This window comes from Helianthus annuus, chromosome 14 (genome assembly GCF_002127325.2).
Source record: "Helianthus annuus cultivar XRQ/B chromosome 14, HanXRQr2.0-SUNRISE, whole genome shotgun sequence".
NCBI classification, from domain to species: Eukaryota; Viridiplantae; Streptophyta; class Magnoliopsida; order Asterales; family Asteraceae; genus Helianthus; species Helianthus annuus.
The window spans coordinates 75,099,137-75,109,389 of record NC_035446.2 but is presented as its reverse complement, the minus strand read 5'-3'; positions in this window follow the sequence as shown (position 1 = coordinate 75,109,389).

Below are 10,253 nucleotides of genomic sequence, written 5' to 3'. Positions count from 1 at the left end.
CCTTACTTGTCTTAAAGTTAAGGCTGAGCACCAGCGTCCTTCTGGCTTATTGGAACAACCAGAGATCCCAGTTTGGAAATGGGAAAACATTACTATGGATCTTATTACCAAACTCCCGCGCACAAAGAAAGGTCACGATGCCATCTGGGTAATCGTTGATCGTCTTACCAAGTCAGCGCATTTCTTGCCAATCCGTGAGGATTTTTCGGCTGACAAACTTGCTCAAATCTACGTAGATGAAATTGTAGCTCGACATGGTGTTCCTTTGAGCATCATTTCTGACAGAGATGCTCGTTTCACTTCTCATTTTTGGAGAACCATGCAATCTGCTATGGGGTCTCAACTTAATCTGAGCACAGCTTATCATCCGCAAACGGATGGTCAATCTGAAAGAACAATCCAGACATTGGAGGATATGCTTAGAGCTTGTGTGACAGACTTTGGTGGTAGTTGGGATTCACATCTTCCATTGATTGAATTCTCTTACAACAACAGTTATCACTCCAGCATCAACATGGCTCCTTTCGAGGCTCTCTACGGTCGAAAATGTCGTTCACCAGTCTGCTGGAATGAGATTGGCGAGGCTCAGCTTACTGGACCTGCCCTCAATTTAGAGACAACAGAAAAGGTAAAGAAAGTTCGTGATAACCTTCAGACAGCTAGAAGCCGTCAAAAGAGTTACGCGGACCTAAAACGCAAACCCTTGGATTTTCAAGTCGGTGATCGTGTATTACTTAAGGTCTCACCTTGGAAAGGTGTGATCAGATTCGGAAAGAAAGGAAAACTTGCACCGAGATATGTTGGACCATTCAAGATCGTCGAAAGAATCGGTAAGGTAGCCTACAGACTTAAGTTACCTCCTGAACTTGGAAATGTTCATCCAACCTTTCATGTATCCAATCTCAAGAGGTGTTTAGCCGATGAGAACCTCCACATACCGCTTGATGAAATTCGTGTTGATAAAACATTGAAATTTGTTGAGAAACCGGTAGAAATCATGGAACGTGAAGTCAAGTGGCTCAAACGCAAGCGCATTCCTTTGGTCAAGGTTCGTTGGGAATCTAAGTGTGGACCCGAGTTTACTTGGGAACGTGAGGATCAAATGAAGGCAAAATATCTGCATCTTTTTCAATCAGTTTCCTCTAAATAAATTTCGGGACGAAATTTCCACAAGTAGGGGAGACTGTAACATTTGTGCTTGTAATCATCATGAACAGTTCAATTATCAATGAGACAATGTTATTTTATCCCAATGATTGTTAGATTGTGTTTTACATTTTTCATGTTTTGACTTTCGTTCAATTTCAAACTCTACATCGCTTTCTGGAGCATTATACGCAAACTGGTGCGTAAACGTACTCAGTTTAATGCGACAAATACTCCGGAACATCAACATATACTCAACATACCTTAAATAACCTTTACATAACTTAGAAATAAGTTTTGAAGGCTTTGGTATAGCAAAAACAAGTTAATTCGCTTACAGGGACTAAACTTGACAAACTGCGAAAGTATGCCAATTTGAACTGTAACGGACATTCCGGAACATGTCCATAAGTTAAACATACCATAAATATCCTTTACATAGCTTAGAAATAGGCTTTGAGGGGTTTGGTATGCTAAAACAAACTTTTGGATCATTCAGGGACTAAAAGTGTCAAAAAGTGCATAAGTTTGCACTTTCGCGCATAACTTACGTTCTGAATACATCCGGACATCCAAGAATTTATGTAAGCATCCTTATATTATGCCTTAGTGTTTGGCATGAGAAAAATCCATTCGTCGCGTCATTTGGATCGTCTTTCACGCTTATGCGCATTCCGTCGTAATTAAGCGAACATCGCGATCGTACGGCCAAACGAACCGACATCCGACATATTTTTGGGCATGTTCCATGTCCACAATGTTTAGGCATCATTTTAGGGCCTTAAAGATGGCTTTATAGGTCTTAGAAGGGCTGGAAATAGCTTAAACACGCAACAGGGACCAAAAGTGTAAATTCTGCAAGTGGTGCAGATCAGAGAGGGCCAGGCGGCCCGCGTGAGTTTTGCCCAAATGTGAGGCGGGCCGCGTGAACATGTCTGACAGAAGATTTTGCATTTAATGCAGAATCTGGCCTTTCGTTCAATCAAAGGGCGATGCCTTTTCACCCAAATGAAGGGCCAAGGGTCAAGTTCACTGAATCTAACCCCTGGACACATGTACGCATGAGATCAAGGCACGATATTCGATAAAACGATCCTAACGGTTCCACCTTTCCTATAAATACCCCCCCCCCATTTGAGTAAAAACCCACAAAATCAGATCTAAAGCTCTAAGTTGAAACCATTGTTTCATACCTGAGCTATTTGGTCTTGATTAGCACTCGGGGACCCTCCGTAAGTCTTCTTTCGCTCTTTTATTCGCTTTTCGAGTCCGAAAGTCAACGTTTTGTTGACTTTCTGCATTGACCAGCTTATGGTCGATGCGAAGTTCATGGAACTTCATAACGTGAGCGTGATCACGATGGTCATGGTCCGTAGTGACCATACCTACTGATCACCACGTTATCTAGGCTCGGTGACGAGTCGTAGTTTCGGCCAAAATGTGCATACTTGCATATTTTGTAACCAAACTACTCGTGGGCATTAAAGCCGTTTGTTTTGATGTCAAACCTGTTTCTAAACTTAGTTAAGCATGTTCTAACATGCTTAGCTCGTCACTTTTAGTTTAGTGCTTATATAGGGTCGTAAGGTAAGCGATCTAAACCATCGCTTATGCTTTCGAACCCGACCCATTTGGTCGGTCATTAGGACCTGACCAAACACATTAGGTGACCATAGCTATAACCTTCCGAGGTTATACCTTGTGGTCACGATGTTAGGCGTTCCAGACGCGTTCTACGCGAACGACGCGTAAGGTGGCATAAGCTACCTAAACGGGTCGTGACGGACCGTAAGCACTTAGGTTAAGTTTCATATTAGTATGTAGGCTTTGTTAAACCATATTACACGAGTCTCCATACTCGTTTGGTTTTCGAACCCACGTACTGTCCGATCCTTCCGATTTGGTCCGGTATATTAACATAAGCTACCTATTAGGTGCCGTTGATATTCCGTGATCTTTAGCACTATCTGGTTATTATACAAGGAACTCAAAGCAATCTCAGGTGAGTACATAGAACCCCATCTTTTACTGTTTTCCAAACTGTTTTGGGGTGAAACACATGTGCCTATTTGTTACTTTCATGCTTTCTATGTTTTCACATCATATATCTGCTATGCTCATTAGTACGTTATAGTACATGATTTCATTACATTTTATGCTATGTATGCCCATTGTGTGCGTACTTAGTACATCGATTTACATGAACATTTTGTTGCATATGTTTACTCAGCATATGGACACATTGATTTACATAAACATTTCTGTTGCATATGTTTACTCAGCATATGGACACATTGATTTACATGAACATTTCTGTTGCATATGTTTACTCAGCATATGGACACATTGATTTACATGAACATTTCTGCTGCATATGTTTACTCAGCATATGGGCACATTGATTTACATAAACATTTCTGCTTCGTATGTTTACTTAGCATACTTAGTGCAAATTGTTTACATCACATGCCTTCATTTTGTTATGACATTTGGTTTGTTTAACATGGGACAATACATTCATTAACACTAGCTACGCCATTCGTTAGTAGGTAGTGGTACCATAGGAATTGACAACTCCCATTCCTGAAGTCCTGGGTTTGATAGGACTGGAAGGAATGACCGAATTCGATATACATAACTTAGATAAACCTTTAATTTGTTTAAGGGTTTATCGCCGCAGTCTCAAGGCTTGGATGTATGCATAGTTTACAATACCACATAAATGTTAATATCAATAGAGCATGCATTTCCCGCAGAACATAACGTTGATTTAAACCACGTTTTACTTCAACGACTTGTTTTGTGCATATGGTTTAAGTTGATACATTTCGCTTACCATACATGATACATTTTGGGATTTCACATTACATGATTTACATTGAACATAAACACGTCGACATTGACATATACGTTTGGTGGTTTACATTTGAACATAAACATTTGACATGGTTTACAATAACACTTGACATTTGGTTTACACATGAGCAATTTACATGGTGGATTGGTTTGGGTAAATGATTTAAGTAACGTGGCGTATGTAATATGATACAAACATGGTGGATACGCCGCTGGTACTTCCTATATATAAATGTTTGTATAATATTACATATCGTGGCGTTATCTAAGACATTTCAGTTTAGACACATTACATTTTACATAAATAACATATCCTTCACAAGACAATATTTTCACAAACTACTTATCTTATTCAACTCATTTTACTTGGTTATTCATTTAACCTTGCACTTATTTATACATATCCTTTGATGTTATCGTTTTTCAAATGGTTTACAAAGCAAGACAAATTACAAGGTTCATGACTGACTGTTATTAAACATTCTTTAAAACTCAAGTCATGAATCCCATTTTCACAAAACCTATGTATCTCACAGGCATTTTTATGCTGACGTACCTACTTTCACATGTGTTTTCAGGAGCTATTCCATAGGACGATGATCATGATTCTAGGGCGGACCTGTGCCTTAGAGCCTAAAACTGAAGTTTGAACTAGCTTAATTATGTTTTGATTTCCGTACTCCCTTTCTAAGACAATGTAACACCTTTGTTTATAAATAAAATACAACTTGTATGCCATGGTTATGAAACAAATTTAATTCTGTCCACAACACTCCCCGGCGTTTCCGCCGCGGTTGCATGTTACACGCGGCCGGGGTGTGACAGATATGAAGTTTATAACTTGTGCATCTGCTGGAGGAGCTGGAGCCTTTTCTGGGATCCTTTCAGGATCTTGGGTTCTTGATTTCTTTCGTCCCAAAAGTTCCTTTAAATGCCCCTTGCTCAGCAAATAACCAATTTCTTTTCTCAGTGCAATGCACTCTTCAGTGAGATGCCCAAAATCCTCGTGATAAGCACACCATTTTGATTTATCTTTCGTAGCAGCTGGTTTATCACTTTTTCTTGGCCATCTAGCTTTTTCACCTAAATTCTGCATTAGAAGAATCAGTTCATTGTTATCAACAGAAAAACAGTATTCAGAGATTGGAGGTAATCATCATCATCCTCTTCCTATTCCACAGCATGCACATTCTGGTTATCAGATTTGTTGTAGGATTTGAACTTGTTGTTCTTCAATGAGGATCCCTGCTTTTCCTGTTTTGAGGATCCTGCTAACCTCTCCTGGTTCCTTTTGTCATCCTCTAACCGGATGAACCTAAGGGCCCTGGTTCTTACTTCATCTAGATTCCTGCATGGTGTCATAACAAGATCATCATAGAATAATGAATCCCTAAGCAGTCCCATTTTAAAGGCCTCTACAGTCATTGTTGTATCCAGGTTAGGGATATCCAAGGACTCTTTACTAAACTTAGTGATATAATCTCTAAGTGATTCGTTATGACCTTGGGTTATCCTATATAAATCACTAGTAAACGCTCAATTTTTCTACTACAAGAAAATTGGTTATTAAACAGGTTATCTAGATTAGCAAATGAAGTAATAGAGTAGGGGGAAGACTTAGCAGCCATTTAAGAGCTGATCCTGTAAGTGTGGATCCAAATCCCTTGCATAGACATGCTTCCTTTAACCTTTCTAGGATGGGGATGATCTCCATCCTTTCTCTGTATTGTGCTATGTGTTCTTCAGGATCCGTGGAGCCATCATATAACTTCATGCTTGGTATCTGGAACCTCTTGGCTATCTCAGCATCACAAATAGGTGGTGCAAAACGAGATATCTTATGGCTCCCATCTGCAATTTCGGGGATAGGTTTAACTACCCCTGGAACACTGGATATCATATCCTTAAGCTTTTGAAATTCTCTAGCCATAGCTTGATTGATACCTGTATCCTGCATAAAGCCATGGTTAGTGGTATAAGAATTGTTGAAAGTGTTACCTCCCGGTGGATTCAAGCTTGGAATCCCGGATGTGAATCCATATTGTCGAGACTCTGGAATGACTGAAGGACCAGTAGAAGCAATGGTTTGCATTGGAATGAAATCTTCTTGATGGACATCCGAACCTCCAGGTTGCAAACTTCTCAAGGATCCAGGAACCTGAAAGGATCCTTGAACCTGCGAGGATCCTTGAGCATGCGAGGATCCTTGAACCTGAGAGGATCCTTGAAGCTGAGAGGATCCTTGAACCTGAGAGGATCCTTGAACCTGCGAGGATTTTTTGAACATGCGAGGATCCTTGAACCTAAGAGGATCCTTGAACCTGCGAGGATCCTTGAACTGGCCAGAATCCTTGAACCTGCTGCGTCCCCAAGTACCCTCCTGAGCTAGCGAAGGATCCTAGATGCTGAGGGAAAGATCCTGCTGGTTGAAAATATGATCCTGAGGCCTGAGTCATTGCTGATGATCCGTAATGCATTCCTCTTGTTCCTCCCACGTATTGAACATCTGGAGCTGCCGAATGTTGAGAGGTTATGACCGGAGTGTCGAAATTCAAAGATCTGGGCATCAATGGGGAATGGTCCTCTGCCGATCTCTTCTGTTTCTTGATGTCTCCAATTTCTCTGAGAATCCTTTCGTTGGTCTTATCCTGCTGTTGTATGTGATCCTTCATCTGCAAAATTAAAGTAAAAAGGTCACTAGTAGTAGGAGTATAAGAAGCAGAAGAAGTTGGAGGTTTCGAGAAAATGGGAGTCGGTTTCTTTTCAGCATTCTTCTAGGATCCAGAAGGTGGTGGAGGCAAAGGTGGAATGCCCTGGGATGAATTGACTGCAGACATCGCACTTGAAGTGTTCTTCGCTGAAGAAGCCATCTGCTTGGATGTAACGAACCGAAATGACCACAAAAACGAGGATTCCTTAGGAATGAAGCACCAATTGCCCCACGGTGGGCGCCAAACTGTTTTGGTCAAAAATCAAGCAATGATAATGCAACCAAACTTTCTGTTATGGGGTATGATGCTTGAATCAATGAACAATATTAAGGATCACTCTGAAATGTAATGAACAAATGAGACAGAGATTTATATGAGGAAAAAGCCCTTAATCAATGAATGATCTCCGGCATAAAAAACCTCGGGTGATGGAAACTACCGATCACCAACTCAGATTAAACAAGAAGTGTATTACAACTTCGGATGATAGCGAGCTAATTACAAGGATTACTATGGTGTAACGTGTATAAAAGTGTGTAATCGCCAAGTGAATGGTCAAGAGCTGGTGAGAGCAGTTACTAGTGTGTGTTAAGCTAAAATTAGCCAAGTGTTTCTATTTAGCTCGCTATCCCCTTTTAAAAATAGAAAATATCTAAGCTAAGAAATATTCCGCAATTGGTGCAAGTCCTCCACGACCTCCATAACGTCCATTTCAGTCATGCACGTGCGGAATAAATATGGAATATGCTCCAGGAATATCGCCAAGACCAAGTCCAAGCTCTTACTCCTGCAAAACAACATCATATTCAAAGTAGACAATCGTTAGTATAAGGATCCTTACTATGATCCATGATCCTGATCCTGCAATACTTCTGAGGATCACTAACTGAAACAGAAGTAAGGATCACTAAACCCAACAGTAATTGAGGATCACTGATCATTGGTAAATCCACCCCTAACACACACCTAATGGCCTGGGTAGTATGTCCCCCTGTGGCGATTTTGTAGTATACCCAATCCTACACCTCTCACATTAGATGCACCATCAGTATATAATGTCCAGGATTCTAAGTTTTCTCCTAGCTGTTGTACTTCTAGGTCTACTTCTTTCTGGATATCACTATTGAAATCAGATACAAAGTCAGCTAGAGCCTGAGACTTTATGGCATTTCTAGGTTCATATACTAGATCAAAGGCACTTAATTTTACTGACCACTTAGCCATCCTACCTGAGATCTCGGGTTTCCTAAGCACATTTTTAACAGGATAATTAGTTTTAACATGAATCCTATGTGTCTCAAAATAGTGTCTAAGCTTTGTTAATGCCATAACCAGGGCTAATATTAATTTTTCTAAATGAGAATATCTAGTTTCAGCATCTAATAAACTTTTGCTAACATAATAGACAGGATATTGCTAACCTTCATGATCCTTTATAAGGACAGCACTTACCGCATTCCCTGATACTGCGAGATACAGGGATAATGGTTCACCGTCCTCGGGCTTCATCAATAGAGGCGTAGTTGAGAGATACTGTTTTAATTCCTGCAAGGCTACTTCATGCTTCTCACCCCATTCGAATTTCTTATTTTTCTTCAGGATATCGTAAAATTCCTTGCACTTTTCCGAGGATCTTGAGATAAATCTGTTTAATGCTGCTACTCGTCCCATCAATCTTTGTACATCTTTCATGTTTGAAGGCGACTTGAAATCCAAGATGGCTTTGATCTGTTCTGGGCTTGCTTCTATCCCTCTTTTAGTTACCATATATCCTAAAAACTTTCCTGCCTCCACTCCAAAATGGCACTTGGCAGGATTTAACTTCATGTTATATTGATCCAGGATATCAAATGCTCCCTCAATCCTGGAGGTGATCCTCGGCCTTCTTAGATTTTACTACCATGTCATCAATGTACACCTCCATGGTATCCCCCAGCTTGTCTTTAAACATCATGTTCACCAATCTTTGGTACGTTGCACCTGCATTTTTCAAACCAAAAGGCATAGCAGTATAACAATAAATACCTGTCGGTGTCATGAAAGCAGTATCCTCATGGTCCAAAGGTTCCATTTGGATCTACTGGAATCCTGAGGACGCATCTATGAAGGTTAACATCTCATGGCAGGCAGTAGCATCCACCATTGAGTCGATATGAGGTAGGGGAAATGGGTCTTTTGGACACGCTTTGTTCAAGTCTGTGTAATCTACACAGACTCTCCATTTCCCATTTTTCTTTTGCACCACAACTACATTTGATAACCATTTGGGAAATGTCACTTCCCTAATCATCTTTGTTTTGGTCAAAAATCTAATGAGGATAATGCAACCAAGCTCTTAGTTACGGGGAATGATGCTTGAAATGAAGAACAATAATAAGGATCACTTCGATGTAAATTGCACAAACAACACAAGGATTTATACGAGGAAAAAGCCCTTGATCAATGAATGATCTCCGGCATAAAAAACCTCGGGTGATGGAAACTACCGATAACCAAGCTCAAATAAATCAATAAATGTTTACAACTTCAGATAGTGACGAGCTAGGTACAAGGATCACTATGGTTAATTGTGTAAAAGTGTGTGAAAACTGTTAAGTGTTTGCTGAAAGCTTCAAGAGTGCAGTTGTACGAGAGTGTATGTAGCTGAAAGTGGCTAAATGTTCTAAAAATAGCTCATCACCCCTTTAAAAATAAAAGCTAACTAAGCTAACAAACTGTCCGACTTTTGTGCCATGCTCCCACGTTCTCCACAACGTCCATTTCCATTCAAACGTGTGCGAAATACCCGTGGAATATTCCATAGTACCGTTTCCAAGACCAAGTCAAGCTTATTACTCCTGCAAAACAATACGAAACATAAACAGCCAATCGTTAGTATGAGGATCCTTAGGGTGATCCATGATCCTGATCCTGAAGCTCTTCTGAGGATCACCATCTGTCACAGAAGTAAGGATCACTATTAGGATAACAAGTAAGGATCACTAATTGTTAGAAAATCCTCCCCTAACAATTGCCCCCAAAATATAAGGAGTAATATGTAAAATGAACGAGTTATGTTGTCTTGATCTTATCCGTAACTAACTAACGGATATATAGTCGTTGATGTAGAACTATCCGTTGCAACTATGACATCACAGAAGTGACATCCCTGCAGAATCATGATTATAAATAGAAGATATAGATAGGATCGTCTGCATTTAAATTTCAGAGTTACTCCCTTTATAACTGCATTCCGAAGATAAACAGGTATTCATCTTTTTCCTTCTTTTGCTCTGTTTTCCTTCTCTTTTCATTATTCCGTCCAAATGTTGCCCCGAAACTCCCCATCTAAGGATCACACGAAGAACAGTCCGCTAAAGAGCTAGGGAATCATCGAAGATTCCATAAAGGAACGATGTTGCTTCTCCGATCCGCAAATTGATAGGATCCGCTACTGCTTCCCGGCGAACACTGTGTTTAAATCGTTTGATCCCAACGCCCTCAGTGATCATATTTCTGATAACTGGGTTGCGTTTCCTGTTACCCCGTTCACCATAGGCT